The sequence below is a fragment of the Pan troglodytes genome, chromosome 7, assembly GCF_028858775.2.
Source record: "Pan troglodytes isolate AG18354 chromosome 7, NHGRI_mPanTro3-v2.0_pri, whole genome shotgun sequence".
NCBI classification, from domain to species: Eukaryota; Metazoa; Chordata; class Mammalia; order Primates; family Hominidae; genus Pan; species Pan troglodytes.
In genome coordinates this window covers 115011160-115033000 of record NC_072405.2, presented here as the reverse complement: position 1 = coordinate 115033000, position 21841 = coordinate 115011160, and positions in this window count along the sequence as shown.

Here is a 21841-nt window from a genome sequence, read left to right as displayed (position 1 = left end):
GGAGGTGGAGCAAAAGGAGCAAGTTCCTTGTTATAAGCCCCAGTATGGTGGGCAGAGCACCAGCAGAGCATCAAGAAAGATGATGAGATCGTGGTGTAGGCCCTGTTCAGGAGGGAGAGAAGGTCTGACAATGGCTAGAGAAAGTGCCAATTTCTTGGTCAAGCAAGGTGAAGTTCCAGGTAGAGTTACAAAAACCCACTGATCCTAAACTTGATTTGTCACCTGAAGTGAGACCACATGCTGGGATCAGTGTAAGCTCTGGGCACTCAGGGCTATCCCAGAACTTTGGATTCATAGCTAATAGCAGTGAAACTTATTCCAGCCTCCAACAACTATCAGGGCAAAGATGTTAAAATGCTCCCAGTGCTGGTAAGATTGGGCTTGGGAATGGGTCAGGGCTAAGCCTGTCATGGAAAGTGGACAGGATGGAAGAAGACAGGCATTCGTGTTCTCCTGCATGTTTATGTGAGCTCCAGAAATCCCCTAAAACATTTTACCACTGAAAGAGAGAGAGAGAGAGGCTGTATTAACACAGAATCTTCCATATTATTGAACCCATAAGCAAATAAACATATTAAAATAGTTAAGCCATTAGTATTCAGAGGTATTATAATTCAACTTCTGACAATAACTCGATCTTTTTTTGATACAGAGCTTCGCTCTGTCATCCAGGCTGGAGTGCAGTGGCGCAATCTCGACTCACTGCAACCACCGCCACCCTAGTTTAAGCGATTCTCATGCTTCAGCCTCCCGAGTAGCTGGGACTACAGCCGTGTGCCACCATGCCCAGCTAATTTTTGTATTTTTAGTAGAGGCGGGGGTTTGCCATGTTGGCCAGGCTGGTCTTGAACTCCTGGCTTCAAGTGATCTGCCAGCCTCAGGCTCTCGATAACTGGATCTCTAAGAAAAGGTCATTTTTAACATCCTTCTTGTAACTGATGATACAGGTAACAGTCCCCTCACCCCTAACTCACTCCCATGAACCACTGAAAAATCGGAATTGGTTTGAAATTCAGAAGGGGCAATAGAAACTTGATCTTCAAATTGGCCTTCAGAATCTGAGTGAATCCTACTTTCAGATTTCATCAAAGTCCTCCTCAAGACTCCTTGCTGATAAAAAGTAATATAATCACAGCTAAGGTTTTCTGTCACCAAAATTTAAAGAAGCACTTTCTCCTTATTATCTCTCTCCCCTTCTCTTGGACAGAATATTTACCTGTTATGTGATGCAAATGGCCATTTCCTAAAGCATATGGTTTTCTTTTACTTTCTATTTCATTGGCTTTCTAAAAGTATCTCTTTTAAAAGATACATTCTTGACTGGGCGTGGTGGCTCATGCCCATAATGGCAACACTTTGGGAGGCTGAGGTGGGTGGATTGCTTGAGCCCAGGAGTTTGAGACCAACCTGGGCAACATGGTGAAACCCTGTCTGTACAAAAAATACAAAAATTAGCGAGGCATGGTGGTGTGTGCCTGTAGTCTCAGCTACTCCAGAGGCTGAGGTGGGAGGATTGCTTGAGCCCAGGAGGCAGAGGTTGCAGTGAGCTGTGATCATGCCTCCACACTCCAGCCTGGGAGACAGAGCAAGACCCTGTCTCAATTAAAAAATTAAAAATAAATAAAATATATGGTCTTGTGTTCAAATGCAGGGGCATGACTGGATGACCCACCATTCTCCTCATCCCTTCTGGGCTAGGTATTCTCTGTCCTTCCAGATCCTCTCTTTACCCTTCTCTGCCCTGCTCTGTGCCCCAGGACCCTGGCAGCTGTGGACCACATCAACAGGCCTCCCCTTCTCTCTGGCTTCTGCAGGGGTTTGACCACTGGGAGCCTCTGGGGTGAGATCAGAGGAGAGAGAGTTTGGGTGCTGCCTGGCCTGGCTACTGTTCTGTGGAGCTGTGGGTGCCAGTGGCTGTCATCCTGTGGAAAAACCACAGCTCCTATCCTATAGACAGGTCTTGCCTGGTTCTACTCACAGCTGTCTCCTCTTGCTCCTTCATCCCTAGAAGTGGGAGAAGCTTCTGATGGTTTCTAACCCCAGGGTGTTTCCTTATCCATTTAACTTCCTTTGTCCCGCTCCCCCCCACCCCATACCTTTGAAAATGGTCCCTTCCTTAAACTTTTTAATCACCTCCTCAGTGTACCATCTGCTTCTTGCCAGGACCCCGAATGATACAGCCTCTTCTATTTATTTCATAGTTTCTCAACACTTTCAGGATATGCTGATGAGTCAACATCAGAGAGGAGATACAACTCTTTCCTGGATCTCCTAGAAGGCTTGCAAAGCAAGCAGTTACAATTGAGGGTTAAAATGGAACCTGCGGATTATCTGAGGGTTTCAATTATCTTTGTTACCCTCATTCTATCTTGCATAGAGAATTGAGAATTGGCTGTGTCAAGACTAAGTTGACACACATCAAGAGGCTATAGAGCAGTCTATCTGCTCATTAAGAGTTTTTTACTACGTCCCACTGATCTTCCACTTCTCGCAATGCTTTTGATGTGGGTTTAATTCTAAGTTCTGACAGAGAAAGGGTCTCACATCTGCAGTCCCCAATGCAATCTTCACATGACTGTCAAAAATGCGACTATTTGTCCCCAGGCTTAAAGTGCCAGCTCCAAAAAAGGTCAAGGACTCTCCTTGGGAACATCTACAACATTCAAGCGTATACTTAAGATCTTCATTTTTATCTCACACTTTTCTTCAATCTAATGTTAATTTGGATATCATATTTCCATAGGCCCAATATATGCTGAGCACATTCTAAAAACAGAGAATAATAACTCAGTTCTTATTTCCTTTCTAAGACCACAGATCTACCTGCTGTGCTATAGAAACACTGATAGGCCAGATTTAAACCCAAGAAGTGTAATGAACCATTCACCTTAAGGAAAGTCACTTTTCTTTAATAATTTCCACATATAACTCTTAGAAGTATTTATTTCCATCCTTAATAGTCTATGATTTAAGGAGAAAGATGAAATAAAGTCTTTAACAAGTAATAAATAGCAAGTCTTTCCTCATTAATTATCAAGGAAATAAAAATGTTTTCCTCATGCAGCATACTTGCTCCACATGTAGCATCAATTTGCTTTTTTATTTTTAACTTTTGGTCAAAAATATATGTCAATAATGTCTTTCATACTACATATCTTCTCATAAGTAATACAGTTCTCAATTTTCAATTGCTACAAGAATTAGAGTCTTCTCAAAATTCAGAATTTTTCTAAGCATCACTGTAATAATTAGCATTACTATCACTAATTAGTTTTGCCTAACAACAGTTCTTGAAATGGGTAACTATTTTGTATGCCCCAGAGAGGGCTGGTAACTTGGCCAAATTGTATTTTGCAATTTCACTAGAAGTTCTGAAATTTTGGTTGTCATGCATATGTGCAATCCATAATTTATTTTCATCCTCTCCTTCTCATTTAAACTGTTAAGTTTGGGGTTAAAGCAAATTGTGTAATTTACTTGGTCCTAAAATGAGCTGGAATTGCACAGGACCAGCTTTTTAAATGTAGGCTTTTGGAGTCACCAAATATGGCTCAATTTCTAGTGATGCAACTAGCTATGCAACTAGTCATGCAACTAGTTTTGGTTTATAGTTACATTGTAAGGTAACGGTAAAGGTACCTATTAATAAGAACACATTCATATCTTCATAGAGACATCACCTTTGTGTAAAATGTATTCACATGTTCTATGCAAATGATGGCTGCTATGGCTGTTATTATTTTTATGACTATTCCTTAGAAATTTTATATACAATTAACCACATCCAAGTGGGCTGATGCTCTTAAATTACATTGCCAGGTGATTAAATTTTCACTCCAAATGTGTGGAAAGGAAAAGAGCCCCATGATTCTTTTTTCTATTAAAAGATAAACTACTTAAATATTTTGTAGAAGAGGTTTGCAAAAAAAAAAAAAAAAAAAAAAAAAGAACCAAGAAGCTACAGCATTATGTAGGGCAGTGACCAGAGAATTTGGTTATAGCCCCAGCTTTGTCAATTAATAGCCTTTTAACCTTGAGCAAATCAATAAAAGCTTTTTGGACTCAGTTTCCTCCTCTGTTAAAAGAAGTTGAACTTAAATGGGCTCTGGGTTCACATCAACCTTTCAACATTATGATTCAGCTACTGGTGTATACAGCACAGCAATTAAACACACAGGCTTCAGGGTCTCTGCCAGAGTTTAAATTCTCACTCTGCCATTTACTCTCTGTGAACTTCTGTGAGTTACTTAAGCTTTCCAAGGCCAAGTTCCTCATTAATAAAAGGGAGACTTGGTGGCGTGCTGGCTCACAGAAACTCAGCAGAGAATTGTGTACATCTCTTCCCAATTTCATGTCCCATGACATTACCTGGTAGCTTGAAATCTGTCACAATGAGAAAATTTACACTGCAGGAAACTGGCAAAAGCTACAGAGGGTTCCCCTTCCCCACTAGAGAAGCAGGTATTAGATGTTTACCAGAATAGCACTGAAGGTGATACCAGTATGAATTTAATAACCATTTTTTAGTATTATAGGAAATAATGCATGCAAATAACACAGTTTTAGATAAATATTATGCTTTTCATAAATGTTATTTTTATATTATAGTCTGTACTCTTAAAGAGTTACAGTAAAATGTAATACTATTCTTAGAAATCTTGCTCATTCCCAAAACAAATCTCGGCTTTCCTAAAATCTACATGAGTCTAACTTTTGCTCAGCTACTGAGTTCCCAAGCACAAAAAAAAAATTCCTCTTTTAATTTCATACTTACAGGTCTTCTGTTAAGCACCATCCCTAGTAGGTAGTTTTCCTCTTTACAATTTGAACAAGGGTTTCTCCTCTTAGTTTCTAGCAGTTGCATAAGCCTGATAGAAGCTCAATGATATGATTTTTTTTCCTAATCTGGGAAAACATGACTAATTTATTTTACAACCAACTCTGTCCTTACCTTGTGCTCCCAGTCTCAGTCCACCCTGTTCTAGCTAGAAACCTAAGAGAACTGTTCCCTTAGTTCTCATCCCTAAGGCCTATCAATTTCACCTCCGTATCTATCCAATCCATTTGTGTTTCTCCATTTCCACTACTGCCACCCTTGTTCGAGCCACTGGTGACTGCTTCTTGGGCCACTGGAATAGTCTTCTCGCTGGCTCCTCCCCTGCCCGCCAACCTACTGTTCTCTGTTCCTTCTAGCATGCCCATCTCTTCTGCTTGGGCCACTCCACTGCTCCTGGGATAGAAGGGTGACCATCCCCTGGCCCATAGGACCCTGCTCAGGCAGCCCATGCCTGCCCTTAGCCTTCCTCACACCCATCTCCCATTGAGAGCTGGGCTCCAGATACGCTGACCTTCTGCTCCTCAAATGGGCCAAGCTTCCTCTGTCTTATTTTCTCCCTTTCTGCCTCTCTTCTTACTTCAACCTTTAGACCTCACTCCAAGTCAGCCTCATTTTGTCAGAAAATCCCCTCCTGGACCCCAAGTCTCCTTCTTCATACATACCCATTAAATGATGCCCCAATCCTTCAGAGTACATATCAGCTTGAAGTTTTATATTTGTCCTTTTCATTATTTAACATCTATCTTCCCCACTAGACTGAGTTCCATTTTCTTATTGTGCTAATCACTATACAATTTCAGTGACAAATACACTAGCTGGTAATATTTGGTTGAATTAAAAAAAACTAGTTTTACTTTGGTACTTGCAGACAATGGATTATTATTCAGCACTAAAATAAAATGAGCTGTCAGGCCATAAAAAGACATGGAGGAAATTTAAGTGCATATTACTAAGTGAAAGGAGCCAATCTGAAAAGGCTACATACTGTTATTTCAACTGTATGACATTCTGGAAAATATCACGAAAAAAGGCAATAGTAAAAGGGTCAGTGGTTTCCAGGACAGAGATGGATGAATAGGTGGAGCACTACTCATATACTATAATACAGAGTCATATTATAGTATATATAGTATTCATATATAGTATGTATTATACTATAATACCGAGTTGTATTATAGTATAGTATACTCTGTATTATAGTATAATGGTGGATGCGTGACGTCACATATTGGTCCAGAGCCATAGAATGCATAACTGAAGGAGGGAACAGTAATGCTATCATCTATGGAACTCAGGTGATAATGATGAGTCAATGTAGGTTCATTGTAACAAATATACCACTGCGGTGGGAGGTATTAACGGGGAAGGCTGTGCATGTGTGAGAGTAGGGGTATATGGGAACTGTCTGTACTTTCTACTCTGTTTTGCTGTGAACATAAAATTACTCTAAAAAATTAAGTCTATTTTGAAAACAAATGAGTGCATGAATAAATGAATGAGTAAATGAATGAAGGAAGGAAGGAAGGAATAGATCGTAGTCAGGTCTCTCATTTCCAGTGGCTCCCATTGCCCTTAAGGTAAAACCCAAACTCTTTTCCACTGCTGAGGGAGGTCCACATGGTCAGGCTTTTGCCAACCTGTCTCTCCCACTCACTGAACTCCAGTGATCCTGACCACCCTGATGGTCCTCAAGCACACCAATTCCAGGTTCAGGACCCAGGCACTTTCTTTCTTCCTTAGAAACTTCCAGATGTCATGTGGCTGCTTCTTCCACCTTTCGGGTTGTGCCCCAAACTTCAACTCCTCAAAGAGGTCTTCCCTGATCTTCAGATCAAAAATACACCCTTCCCATACCCAATTTAAAACAGCTCCCTTCCACCCTGTTTCATTTATAGCATTGAAATGCATGAAATAATCTTAGTTATGCACTTCTTTTCTTACTGTCTTCCCCACTAGATAGTAAATCCTATGAAAGCAGGGACTTTTTATTCTCTTGGATTCTTTCCATACTTTCCTTATTTCTCTTCTACTTTCCCCATAAAACTTCAATCAGCATGGCATCCATATTTATCTCTAACATGGGCTTATTAAGCTCAATTATTTTATTAAAGGTTTTGCACCTTTTAAGGTTTAACAAACCAATTTACTATTAAGAAAAAATCCTTATTACAGATATTTATATATTTAAAAAACATATTTTAGCATATAGTTTTCACAAATGCCTAAAAACCTTTCACATATAAAGCAGCGTAATCAGACAGAACAGAGCATTTGGTTTCATGCCACTTTAAGAAGTAGTTGTGCCCCTGAAAGTATAACTTTTGGTTAATACAATTGGAAGTGCATACAGTAGTATAATTGTCTATTTTTTGTATTTATGTGATCTAGAAAGACAGCTAATATGTCTCTAGTTTGGGTTAGAAACTCGGATACAAAACAGAACAGCTCTTGCTGTTATGGAGTCTCCAGTCTGAGGAAAGGGTTTCCATGTTAGTTTTTTCTTCATAAGTAAAATAGTGATTTTCCTTTCTTATCTCTGACATTTTGTATTTGCTTATATTCATGTCTTCATATAAGTTTCCAAAAATCAAGGCACAATTAAATTGAGAAATGTTGGGGGGTGTAGCATTCCCTCCCCTTTTTCTTTGAAATAATTACATAATCTCTCAGGAACTTGTTTCCTTTATGTACAGAACTGGGAAATTATTATTCCTCCTTTCAAATTAGGAATATTGAAAACAGTAACACATTAAGAATATATAGAACAGCAAAAGCCAACAGCAAGATATAATAAAAAGCTGAGACATTCTTCCCTTTCTGGGACAAGTTTCCTGGAAGTTTTTTTGTTTGTTTTTCTTGTTGTTGTTGTTGTTGTTGCTGTTGTTGAGACGGAGTCTCGCTCTGTCACCCAGGCTGGAGTGCAATGACGCGATCTCAGCTCACTGCAACCTCTGCCTCCCAGGTTCAAGCGATTCTCCTGCCTCAGCCTCCCAAGTAGCTGGGACTACAGGTGCATGCCACCATGCCTGACTAATTTTTTGTATTTTTAGTAGAGACGGGGTTTCACCATGTTAGCCAGGATGGTCTCGATCCCCTGACCTCATGATCTGCCCACCTTGGCCTCCCAAAGTGCTGGGATTACTGCACCCTGCCAAGAATTGCTTTTTAATCCAAACAATCCACTGATCCTATTGCCAGTTTTTCCTGTTTCTATGCTGCCAATAAACTCTTGAAGCAAATGTCCATTTACTCACCTACTCAGTTGTTACCCAGTTCTTGGACACTTACCATGCACCAAAATGGTTAGACTTAAGTTAGCACAAAAAAAATCAAAGTCCTAAACTAATATGTCTTCTAACTATAAATATGTAAACTAAAAATGTTGAGAATTTTCATTTAAACAGACCTTTAAGTAAACACTGCCTTATAACTTCAGTCCTTGAATAGTCTAACTTCAGCTGTAATGAAATGCAAATAACTATGTTAATGCAAATGTTAAGGCTACAAATTCAAACATAAAAAAGTCAAGAAATGCAAAAGTTAAGGTTCTTCTAGAAACATTAACTCACTCAAATTGTACATATAGAATATTTCCAATTACACGGAAGACAGCAAAATGTGATCCCTTAATGTACTATATGTGCAATGCGGGTAAGTTAATGCTGTTATGAGAACGTTAAATTTTACAACCTCTGACTTTGTTTTAAAAGTTACTGCATGAATATTGCATTATTCCTATCCTCATAATGCTATTTTCTTAAAATAGAAAGAAAACAGAAGAGACACAAATGTCACTGTATTTTTCATCAATACAGGATTCTACATTTATAAAATATTTTGGTTAATGAATGAGACCAAAATATGGGGATTTCTAAAAATTAATTAGTTGAAAAATGTCTACCTTGCTTGGATTAACTGAGTGGTTCATTGAGATACTCCGAGTTACAGATTTGTAAAAATGTACAATAAATATTTGTGAGGTTGTGTTTGCTATTATGTATAACATGTAAATTATGCAAAGAACAAAAATTCCATTCATAAAGGGAGAAATTTTATAAAATATAAAGTTAGAGGGGAAATACATCAAATGATTTTTAAAAATAAAATTCCATGGTTTTTTTTCTTGATCTGGAACTGAAGTCAGATAGTATTGTTTTTCTCAGGGCCATTTGCTCCTCCACTTTTGAAGGAAAGCATAGTGTTTTGTTTAAATATGTCTGAAAGCTGAAAATAATATATTTCACTACGTATTCTCAAAGGTACCTAGCATTTCTTCTGCAAATATTCAGTGGTGCAACAAAATGTTTCATTAATTACATAATGTTGAACTGGATACATCGGTCTTAATTAAATTGTGATGCTGCAAAACATAGAAGAATGAAAGCAGAGCAATACATGTGCAAGCCAGAAAAATTTGCAGTAGTGTTGTTTGGAGTAATCGTCTCTGAAGACAGAGAGGGCTCCTGCATTTCCTGCAGGGCCTTCTCGTGTCCTCTTTGGCACTCAATAAATGAGACACCACATTACCCCAGTCCCATGAAGGAGACGTGCTCTAATGGATGGAGGCTTTGAAACTGGAAGGGAAGAGCAGGCAGGAATTAACAAAGCCCCACATGCACACAGCAACCACAGCATACAACGTTCTAGATTGATCACTCACTCCCAGTGCTTTTTCTGAAAGCCCTTGATTACTGCAATTTTTGACAGTGTTCGTATCCCATTTAGCAGATTCTCTTTAAAAATTTGTCAGGCTTTTGGACTCCCATATTAACCTGTATTTTCTTGTCTTCTGACAACAATTATTCAATCAGACTTCTTTTGTGAAGACTACAAGATAAATACCTCCACAGTCTGAGAACTATAGTGTCATGCTTGAGCAGCCTGATCTTAGACTTTATGCTGCAAATAAATTGGTACGTGCTTAAATAATTACCAGGCAGTTTGTCTATCATCTCTTGCGACTGTTGAAATCCCTGACATTATCTCTCACATAGCAGCAGAGCCCCCTGGTTCCACCCCATGCCTGTTGTTTGCTCTTTGCAGGACTTTTCCATCCTCAACCCAGAGAACTGTGGTTAGACCTGGGTGGGGAGGATGGGAATTCCACCTCTGAAAAACCAACTTGATCTCTTTGTTCTTTGCCCATCCTATGGATTTGTCTCACAGGGTTTCTGAGAAACTGTGTTTATCAATGTTTGTTTATGCCTGGGTAATCGCTAAATCAGAAATTTCAATGTGTATGGTATATTAATTTCTTACCTGTTTGTTGGTTTCCCTCTCAACTTGAAGGCTGGGCTGTTTTGAATGTTTGTGGCAGTATTTTCACAAAATATGTATCCTAGGATTGAAGGGTTAATGCCATTCTGCCTGAAATGACTCAGAGGTTGCTACAATTTTAAAGACTTAAATCTGTGCTAAATGTGAAGATTTCACAAAATAAAGGCCAACCAAAAAAAGCAAGGGGAGGGAGAATTAATAAACAAAGAAGCAAAGGGGAAAAATCTTTTCCTCCATTTCTAGTTGGAACTGCTGTTTTTTACAGCTAACTGAAATATTTCGACATTTGAAAAACATCAAAATAGCTAGAATTCATAAGTCTGAGAAGGGGAAAAGAAAGCACTTTGCTAAAGTGAAGTAAGTTCAGCATTTGCAATGTAATTCAAATTGCACTTTTAATTCAGGTTCTGGAATTAACCCACTCAACCAAAGCTTGAAAAGATTTAGATTTACTCAGACTAGCAACAATACAATACTGCCTTACAATTGCACAACCACCCTGTCTTTTGGTGATACATCCAATACACTCTAAATTATAATTCTAAAACTCAGTTTGTTGTTAAAAAAAAAAATTCTGTGCATCATATCAGAGTTTGTCTTGTTGCAATTTAAAAGGGGGAGGAGGGACTCACAACCAGTTTTAATCAGGCTAGGATAACACCTGAGCTCTTCTTATAAACACTTTTTAAAAAATGATTTTTACCACAATTTTTAACTGTAAAGAGGTGAATTTGGAATAGAATTCCTATATTTTCAGCCCATTGACTACAATGAAAAGAGTAACTTTCAAGGCATTGTTGTGTTTGGGGTGCAATTCAGGTCGTCTGAGCTGCCATTTTATTTTTCCAAGGTTGATTCCACCAGGGATTCATCTCATCGAAGGTGGGAGGCTGAATAGGTTGGGGGAGATGGATTAGTGGCACCGCCTGTGTAGCCTGCCTGTCCGTGAAAGTTATTTGAAGGTTTCCCATGCAAGCAATTTAGAAAAATGCAGCCATTTTTACCTTATCTAGTTTGACAATAGTCAAATCATCCAGGAAAAGTTTTTTTTACAAAAAGGGGGGAAAAAAAAAAGGTCTGCCAAGATTTTGAAAGGGCAGTTTTAATTTTCTCATTTTTTATGATGGACATTTTCTGTCAGTAGTAAACAAAACTTAGGCTTTATGATATTTTATTTTTAAAAATGTGTAAATTTTTAGAACCAGGCTATGAATGAAATTCATTTATTTTAGCTCACTAGCACACAAAACTAGAGAAAATGTTACGGTATTAATGAATGAGCACTTACTATACCAAGCACATCTACCAAGTTAGAAAGGCAGAGGCAGTGTTCCGAACTACATGTTGCAATTTATTTTTTTTTTAAGACGAGCATCAAGGCAGTGTTTTCATGATATTCCAAAAGACTGACATTTGATGGCATAAAATACCTTCACCTTACGAGTCAATTCTTTAGTGGAAAGGCCTTCAATTTTGCTTTTTTAATCCTATGCAAAGCAGCATCACTTCATATTTATTTAGCTTAGTGCTTTTTTTCTATTTAAAACATTTATTAACCAGAAATACCTTAGTGACATGTAAATGTCATTTTCTATGCCCTATAGATTAAAATACATCTGTTTCAGCCATCATTCAGGAAAAAAATAATTGTAATAGTTCATTTTATGAAAAAAAGATTTATGTCAGCATTCAGTTCCGACAAGAAAAGGCAAGTCATTTGCAATAATACTAGGAGAGAGCTTTTTTTCTTCCAGAATTTTATCCAAATTGAACAGAACTGTGTCCCTGAAATATACAAGGAGAGCCAAGTAACTTTGCTTCCTGCTATGTGGTTGCTGATAGTGATTCACTAAAACACCACGTAAAGTGTTCTTTGTTAAATTTAATCTGCGATGTCCTGGCATTTGCATTATACCATAATGCAGCTCTTATTCCAGTGGACTTCAATTCTGTGGTAAGGAAAAATATTTAGGGATGCATTTTAAAATCTGGCATTTAATGAACTTTCTTTGCTTCTAATTATGTGCAGTATAGTTTAAAAGCAAATGATGTTTATACAACTGGAATAGGCAAATTTTTAGAGACAGAAAGTATATTAGTGATTGCCTAGAGCTTGAGGAGGCTGAGGTGGTAGTGAGAGAGAGCGACTGCTAATGGGTTAATGGGTACAGGATTTCTTTTGGGAATGATGAAAATGTTATAAAATTGATTGTGATGATGTTTGTACACTCTGTGAATATATAAAAACTATTGAATTGTACACACTTTTAACGGATGAATTGTATGGCATGTGAATTATATCTCAATAAAACTACTGTATTATACATCCCTCCAAAAAGGATAAATCCCACCCCCAGGCCTGGCCCCTGAAGAAATTAGTCTTGCCAGATGGGGATCTCTTCCTTAAGGAAGAGTTTCCCTGACTGAGAAAACAGTACATGAAAAAGTGGGAGGGCAAACAGGCAGGAGAGAGCATCAGGTTTCCAGAAAGATATGAATATTTTAACTCCAAAAGTCAAGGAGTCAGAACCTAGGGAAAGGTAGAGGGTGTCCAGGAAGATGTGTGAAAATAAAATGCTTGAATGCTTCTATCTTCAAGTTACAAAAGAAAGCAAGAGAAAGAATTAACATTCATAACAGTGGAAGGTTAATGATAAAGGTGTCCAGTTGTCAGTAGGTGCTTATTTTCTTTATTAACTTGTTCTAATTATATATTCTCTACGGGAAAATTCGTAGCTTTGTCTTATGTTTATGCTTAGCTATTTTAATAAAGAGATCTATTTTTCATCAAACAAAGATAGTAGTCTGTCAAATTGTCTTACCTTCTTTTACAAGATTAACTGATTGACCACTGTCATGGTGGAACTGACCCCTTGTGCCAGCAGATCACCAATGAAGCCCCACACTCCCCTCACAACAGCACATTTTCATAACATGGAAGACATCAGGAGCCTGAGCAGCACCAGCCTCCCAACGCTAAGCCTATTCCATGATAGCAAATGCTGTTTGGGCTTTTAAAAATCAATTTAAGGCCAGGTACAGTGGCTCATGCCTGTAATCCCAGCACTTTGGGAGGCTGAGGCAGGCGGATCACCTGAGGTCAGGAGTTCGAGACCAACTTTGCCAGTGCGGTGAAACCCCATCTCTACTAAAAATACAAAACTTAGCCAGGTGTGGTGGCATGCGCCAGTAATCCCAGCTACTCAGGAGGCTAAGGCTGGAGAATTGCTTGAGCCCAGGAGACAGAGGTTGCAGTGAGCCAAGATCATGCCACTGTACTCCAGCCTGACTGACGGAGGAAGACTGTCTCCAAAAAAAAAAAAAAAAGAAAAAAAATCAACTTAAAGGGAGAAACAAAATCTGTTAAGAAGTGTCTTCCGCAATAGCAAAACTAAAATGACTACGGAATTGTACTGCCCACGCTGCAGAAGGTATATTCCTTGTAGATCATTTCAATGTTGATGGTCACATAGCTATGCGGCTTGGGGAAGACAAGCCTAGAGATGCTGCTAACTACAGAGCTCCTCTTTATTGTGTATCTTTTGTGATTTTAAGTCTTTCAGTCTCTTTTGCTCCCTACTCCTATTTCTCTACACCAGGAACAATGAAAACACGCACAAGGAAATAGAAAGTAACATACTCTCAAAGGCTTCTCGCGAGCCAGTCCTATGCTAGGTGCTGAACGTGCATGATCCCTCTGTGAAGTTGTACTTATTGAAAGCAATGAGCCACCTACACTGTGTCTTTATCATTTGGTATTTATATCAGGCATCTTCTCATTAAGCCTTCAGCAACCCAACAAGATAGGCATAATTATTATCAGTCCAAATGTAAAGATGAAGAAAATGAGGCTGAGCTAGACGAAGTACCTTGCTCAGAATCAGATACATCAAGGTGGCAGGTCTTGGACTGATGCCCAGAAGTGTTTGAAGGCCACACCCATAATCGCAACAACTCACTGTTCTGCTCATTACCCAGAAAGCCCAGGCTTCATGTTGACACAAGCAGAGGACAACTGGAGGAGGGAAGAAGCCCCACTGGAACTAAGAAGTCAAGAAGCTAGGAAGTAGCCAAATACTCCGGGCCATGGGGTGTCCCCAAAGGGAACTAGAACAAAGTGAGACTCACTGCATGGTTCATACTTGATACCATCAGTCACACCCACCTGTAAGCTTTCAGGGCTGGAAAAATTGAAATGTCTTTGCCTGCTGTGTTTGAAAATTGGCATCGCTTCTCCATTTCTGTACCTCCTTCCTCTCTAAACACATTTCTTCTTTCTTTCAATCAATGCCATGCCACAAATATTTACTGAGGCCCTACTAAGTACCTAACTCACTTCTAGGCACTAAATATACAGCAGTGAATAAAACAGAGATTGGCTGTCCTATACCTTACATTCTAGTGGAGTCAGATCATCCACAAACAAGAAATATATATCTCATCCTCCCAACTGCCCCTACCTAAACATATAATGAATTCATAGAAGGTCTGAGATCCAAAGATTTGAGCTTTGTAAAGAAAAATGTTTAGAAGATCAAAATATGTGTGTAGCAGCCCATACTTGTGCTGCTATAAAAGAATAGCTGAGACTGGGTAATTTCTGAGAAAAGAGGTTTAATTTGGCTTACAGTTTCACAGGCTATACAGGAAGCATAGCAGCTTCTGCTTTGGGGGAGGTCTCAGGAAGCTTCCAATCATGGCAGAAGCCAAAGTGGGAGCAGCGTCTTACCTGGCAGGAGCCAGGAGCAAGAGCAGGGAGAGAGATGCTACACAGTTTTAAACAACCAAATGTGAGGGCTCACTATCACAAGGACAGTACCAAGAGGGATGCTGCCTAACCATTCATAAGAAGTCCACCCCCATAATCCAATCACCTCCTACCAGGCCCCACCTCCAACATTAAGGATTACATTAGGGATTATAAATCCATATGAGATTTGGGTGGGGACACACATCCAAACCATATCAATGTGCTTAGGAATCTTTGTTAACCATCTCTGTAACAGAGCTGTGAGGCTAGAGTTACATACGCCCAACTTTTAAAAGCTGACAAAAGAGCCAGTTCTCATGAATTACCAAATGTAGCTATTTTCTTTCACTTACACAGACTTACATAGTCACCATCTCTGATAAATTCAAATATATTATCAATGCTACTTTATTTTTGCTTTTACTTTTAAATCAGTGAACTTCCTGATCTCAAATAGAAAACCGATCTACATTTTTTCCCATCATTAGAGCATTTAAATACATCCATCTGCAAACAATTGAGAGGTAGTAAATAGACATAACTTTCATAAAATTTACTTATTAAAGAGACAATCCTTCTAAGCTTAAGACAGATGGTGTCAATATTTTAGTAAGGAAGGAAATTTTGATAAGTGTTGTATAGACAGAAAAAGTCTGCACAAACTATTTCTCATAAAAAATTGAACAGAGAAGTCTATTTATTATGGGGTAGATATGATTTATGCTTTTTTCCCATGTGATAATCATTTTAAAAAATATTGTTTTCAAAATGTATAAACAAAAGCAAATCTGATAATCTACCCAGTTGTATCTATTATCCGGAATGATGAAAGAAAATTGGAGTCTACTTACTTAACCAGTTGCTAGAATTCAAGGCCCATGTGATTATGAGGTAAGATACTCTTCATGGTCACCCTCTCCTGACCTCCTTCACCCCACTTTCACTTAAAGGTAAATTTCAGTGAAAACCTCCAACTAAGAAAAGATACTGCAAGTTCATTTTTCTTACACAGCAAGATGGACATTTCAAAAAATAAGAGCATCTTTTTGAATGAACAAAGACCTACTCAAGGATCTGGACTTCTATAATAAAAGAACAAATTCAATGGAATAAGGTTATTAACTTATTAATAGTTTAGTTAAAAGATTAAAGAGTTGCTTTTGAAATTTTACAAATCAATTACTTGCAGTTAAATTTTAAACCAAGTCTTATAGTCAAAATCAAAGATTTTTTTTTATAGACTGAGATCAAAATCCAACTGCTCATGTTTGGAACCAATTAAGTTACATTTCGAAGGCACAAGAGATATTCTTGCTTTTTTAAACTTAAAGGTGCTTCATTAAATGATACTTTAGGGCAGCTTTTCCTATTTTCAATAAGTTACATTTGCTAAAAGCCATAATGAGAAGGCATTTGTGATAAGAAGACGTGTACCTCAATTGAAGGGTCTCTTCACTGAACAGATGAGAGAAAAGTTAAAACATCTAGACCAACGTTGTATGCTTTTGTTTCTATAAATGTAAATGTCTCTGAACAGTGTTCTTGGGAGATTTCTAGTTAGATGATGACACAATTAATTCTGACCAAATAGACTCAAAATTCTGCAACTGCACTCACCCACGGGTGTTCTGTTTTAGAGACAAAATAAGGTATAATTTCACTATCTTTTAATTCAACTGGTAGCCAACTTTTTATAAAAGTTAACACTATTGAACTTTTCTATGTCAGGTACAGTGGTGAGCACTTTGCATTTCCTCATTTAATTCTCGTGTTTTTGTCTCATTTTTCCGGTGACACACCCTGTGGGGGATAGCAGATGATCCTACCAAGATCACTGAGTGAAGCTATGGCAGTGCCCTGATACAAATGGAGTCCCTCTGTGTCCAGAGGCTGCACGGTTAGCCACTGACCTATATTCTCACATAAATAGGAATTGGTGATTGTCTTTATTATTGCCTCTTCATCAAAATAGATCAAATATGAGCCATCTGTTTATCAAACAACTCACCACAAACTTTTTTATAACGTCTGAAGGATAGCTAAAATTTATGACAGCCCACCAAAGTAACTGATAAAAATGTAAGCTGAGGTTAAAACGCAGAATTTGCATCTTAAAACATCATTAAAAAAAGAATAAGAAGAACGAAGGCTAACAATTTTTAAAGTAAGGAGTAATGTTTTAAGCACCACAATGATTGCAACTTAATTTCTTTTTTTCCTAGCTTTGGGCTGACACAATGTACTGTAGTGATATTTGGGATTTGTGCTTCAGAAATTTCCACGGACACATTAGCTTAGATGGTTTCATTACCCACCCTCATTATTAAGTAGCATTCAATTACTGAGTCTTGTAATGCCAAAGAGCATAAAAGAGAAACAAAATCTCGGTAAGATCTAAGGGTAAAATGGCATTTTTATATTGCTATAAAGATTACTTAACTCCAGTGCAGTACTAATGATCATTTCTGTGACTAAAAACATCCCCTTATGATTAATTATGTAAACTCTCATCATTTCAAGCCCAATAAAGACTTAAAAACATTTTTCATGCATCTTGTATTCCCAGCGTCTTTTTTTCCATTTACTCACATATGAATCAACTCTAAGGATTAAAGTAACTATTTTCCATCATATTAAAATGGTGTATCATTTAAGAGTATCCAGATTTATATGAACAACTCAGGTAAATAAATGTGGAGGGTGTTTTAACATGGGGTGGGGGAAGAAGCCTTTTGCATTCTTTATAAATGTTGATTTATGTTCCTCATGTTTCTGTAAAAGGCATATAGTCTCCTACTGGAAGGAATAGCTCAATAGTCAACTATTCCCAAATTGCATATATTTCAAAATTAGAATATACAGTAAAAATCTCCCTTGAATATTAATTACAGTTTTGTCTGTATCACCAATAAAATTCAGGGAGACTGCTGTTGAATAATAAGGAACTGTTTATAATAGAATTCAAGGCAGCCATTAAATGCGAGGTTACACATAAAAGCTTAATAATATAGAAAGATATGATGTAGTATTTTGTAAAAATAAAAGTCACGAAACAGTATTACAAAATGACCACTATTTTTGAAAACTGTTTACATATGTGCACAGCCACAGACCTTTGATTAAAGGATAGGCAGAAAGGTGTTAATAGTTTTTATCTAGGTGGTAGGATCACAGGTACTTTTAGGCTTTTTTCTCTTGAAATAGACTAGAAATTTCCTTTCTAAGGAATGTGATTTACTTTTGCTTCGGACAAACAAATGAAAATATCCGCTCTTGAAGAAAGGGATCATTGAGAGTCTGAAATTTGAGACATTTCTTGGAGAATGCCCCATGCTTATGAAAACTGCTTCCGAGTTAAACCCAAGTGACAAAGCCTCTGCTTGAGCCACTGCTAGACCCGGGAGCCTACTGCTCCAGCTGGACAGGTGGAGAGAAGACAAACGACAGTGTGACAGCCCAGGCTCTGTAAAGGCCTGTGGGCAGGGGCCTCCCTGGTTGCCCTGTGGGTAGGAACTATGGCAGGGACAAGGACAGGTAGTAAGAAGTGAAGTCCATAGTATTCTTTATCATGCAGCTTTGAAGACACTGAAAAGCAGAACATAAAATAGGAACGCACAGGCAGCCTCTGCCTGAGACTCCCAAGTCACCCAGCTTCAGAAGTGCGCACAGTTTGAATGCAGGGACCTGGGGACTGCAGGGCGTTCCCTCTGGGTCGCCAAGGTCATTTCCTCCAGCACGATGCCTCGCCGTTTACAATTTCCTTTGCTTCTCTTTCTTCCTTCCTTCCCCCCCTAACTGGACCCATCTGGAGAGTCTCTACGTGCAACAGGAATTTAGTTTTCAGAAACGTGCTTCCGGGCATCTTCCGAACAGAGACTGGCAATAATCCCAAATTGCATGTTTTATTATGTCAGCTTCATTTGTGTTTCTTATGAAATGACCTGAGACACTCAAACTCATTCCAGACAGCAGCCAAAGCTAAACTACCACACTATCCCTAGGTAGAAGGTCAGCATGTTACAGGCAAAACTGTCCAGCTTCTGAGTTTGCTTGAGAACTTAGACAAGATGACAAGCCGCTTCCATCATTGTTTTCAGCAAACTGCAGATTTTATTCCTGAATGGCATGACTGACTCAACAAAAAAGAGAAAGGCAAAGGTCTTTACCTCATACTTCTAGATTTCTCTATATGGTCTCATTGTGATTCAATATAAAAAATCACTTTGGAATTTTATTTGGAATAAAAACGGAAAAAAAGCATTAGCTTTTGCTGCAACAGTTTTATACATAAGGAGATTGAAACTGCTTATTCTCTGAAAATAAAACAGTTGGGTTCACTTCTTGGCCAACACAGAGCAATTTCTAGTAAGGATTTCCTCTTTTAATCAGTTATAAGGTATAATGACAGTCTCTACAACCAGCCACACCCTGTGGGGGCAATGTGAATAAACACTGGTAACTTCCGCCAGAAATAAACACCAGATTAATAGCATTGCCGCCTGCACATCGGGCCATTTCCATCTCCCTGGGACCCCAGATGAGAAATTAATTAAGCTAATACATTTAAAACTAAATCCATTTTACTCCAAATTACCTTCCCCAAAAAGTTCAACAAAAATGTGAAATGCCAAAATTGTAAACTTGTATTATATGTGTATTCAGACCCTGGTAAAACATTCAAATAAAGAAAACCGGAGATAAAGAAAGCCAACAAGCGATGATTGACTCAAGATCCCCATCTAGTGACAGTATGCTGAATAGCATGTAATTTGTTTGCATTTCTCGGAAGGCCTATAAGTCAAATGAATTAGGCATTTATTTGGTTCATTGTTCCAAAGTGACATGCCTCCTGTTATTATGCCCTTTTACAAAGTATTCTGGAGGAAAATGTAACCCCCTTACAGATTTCCAGCAATTCCCCTCTGAGCCGGGTTCATCTGTTTTTGACAGTCTGTTTCCCTGGATTCACTATTTATTCCCTAACTCTTGTGGCGCCTGATTAAAGAGGTTTGAAACTCTTGCCATGCGTTTCAGTAAAATTGCACAGTATGTGTTACATATTACAGTACGTGTAGCAGCCAAGCTGTGTGTACTTTCTGTCTGAAACTGTGTTGGTGACCCTGTATAGGTTCACAAGAGACCAGTAAGGGAAACCAGAATATTTCACCCCAAAATATGTTTCTTTGGCATTTTTAAATATGGCTATTTGGAGGTACTGCAAACACAGAAATAGCTTTGAAAAGCTGTATTTGTGGTGGAGATTTGCAAATGTAGAGAAAAATCTACATTAGCGAGGTAGACTTTTACTGTATGCATGATAAACCTCGGTAATATATTTTCTTCTTAATTTGGAGTCTTGCTCCGTCACCCAGCCTGGAGTGCAGTGGCGCGATCTCAGTTCACTGCAACCTCCACCTCGCAGGTTCAAGTGATTCTCCTGCCTCAGCCTCCAGAGTAGCTGGGATTACAGGCGCCTGCCACCATGCCCAGCTGATTTTTGTATTTTTAGTAGAGACAGGGTTTCACCATGTTGGCCAGGATGGTCTCGAACTCCTGGCCTCAAGTAAGTAATCCACCCACCTCGGCCTCTCAAAGTGCTAGGGTCACAGGCATGAGCCACCATGCCCAGCCAGTAAAACATTTTCTAAAGGAAGCTTTTCCGTAACCATTGTTTTACCCTTATCCTGTGAGATAACAGCCACAGGAGGCGTTTTGTAGCCTGGTAAGAGCTAAGTCCCACACAGGTTTCTTATGGATCCTCAGGAATTTGATAAGAAATTGATTATCTATGAAATCTAAACATCGCTATGTAAAGGACTTGGGTTTTTATTATTTCTATAATTTGACCGAAATTCTCAGGACAACTCCTCAGCCCAGGTTTTAACTGAACAAAGTGAATCGTACTCATTGTTTTATGGGGCAGGACCCATTGTTCTGTGAGGAGCTACGAGAACATCTTCCAACCATCACTGTTTTGAGCAGAGTGGAAACAAAGGCAAATGGAAAACTGAACGGGTGGGTGAGTTTGTGACATGGCCACCACAAGTAAATCCTGCCCCCATCCCTCTTTCAGATGTCTGCTTTTATAATTTGTAAGACATGGAATGTTGGAGCTGGAAGGAAACTCCCAGTTCATCCCCATGTTTTCAAGGGGAGACCCAGAGAGCGTGTGTCCAGTCCAAAGTCACCGAACTGGTTAAGAACAGAGCTAGACTTTCGCCAGTCTTTCCAACTTCTAATCTTTCACATTTCAAGGGCCTCAAAAACTCCCTCAAGTATAGTCAGGACAACACAGTCCAAGGCCTTTGAGTCTTTTACAACTATTTTCAGAGTAGTATCTGCAAAAGTTCCTGGATTCTTTTCAAGTTTTTTTCTTACGTTTGTTTGTTTGTTTGTTTGTTTGTTTTGGAGACACAGTCTCACTCTATCGCCCAGGCTGGAGTGCAATGGTGTGATCTCGGTTCACTACCACCTCTGCCTCCTGGGTTCAAGTGATTCTCCTGCCTCAGCCTCCCGAGTAGCTGGGATTACAGGTGCACACCACCATGCCAGGCTAATTTTTTGTATTTTTAGTAGAGACGAAGTTTCACCATGCTGGCCAGGCTGGTCTCGAACTCCTGACCTCCTGATCTACCCACCTTGGCCTCCTAAAGTGCTGGGATTACAGGCGTGAGCCACCATGCCTGGCCTCTTCTTGCTTTCTTTCATTCCTTTGTTCCTTTTGTCCTTCCTTCCTTGTTCCTTTTGTCCTTCCTTCCTTCTTCCTTCGTTTATTTTCTCCAATTTTTTTTCTTTGTTTCCCTCTTTCCTTTTTTCTCTTTCTCCACGATATACTTACTTGCAACCAAAGTTTTCCTCTCAGTTTGCTTGTCAAGAGTTAGGAAGAAGCAGGCCATTGCTTTTCAGATCTTACCCCTGAATTATGCTCAAGGGTGATGTAGGCCCTGCTCTCCCTCCTGCCCAAGCATAAAAGATTT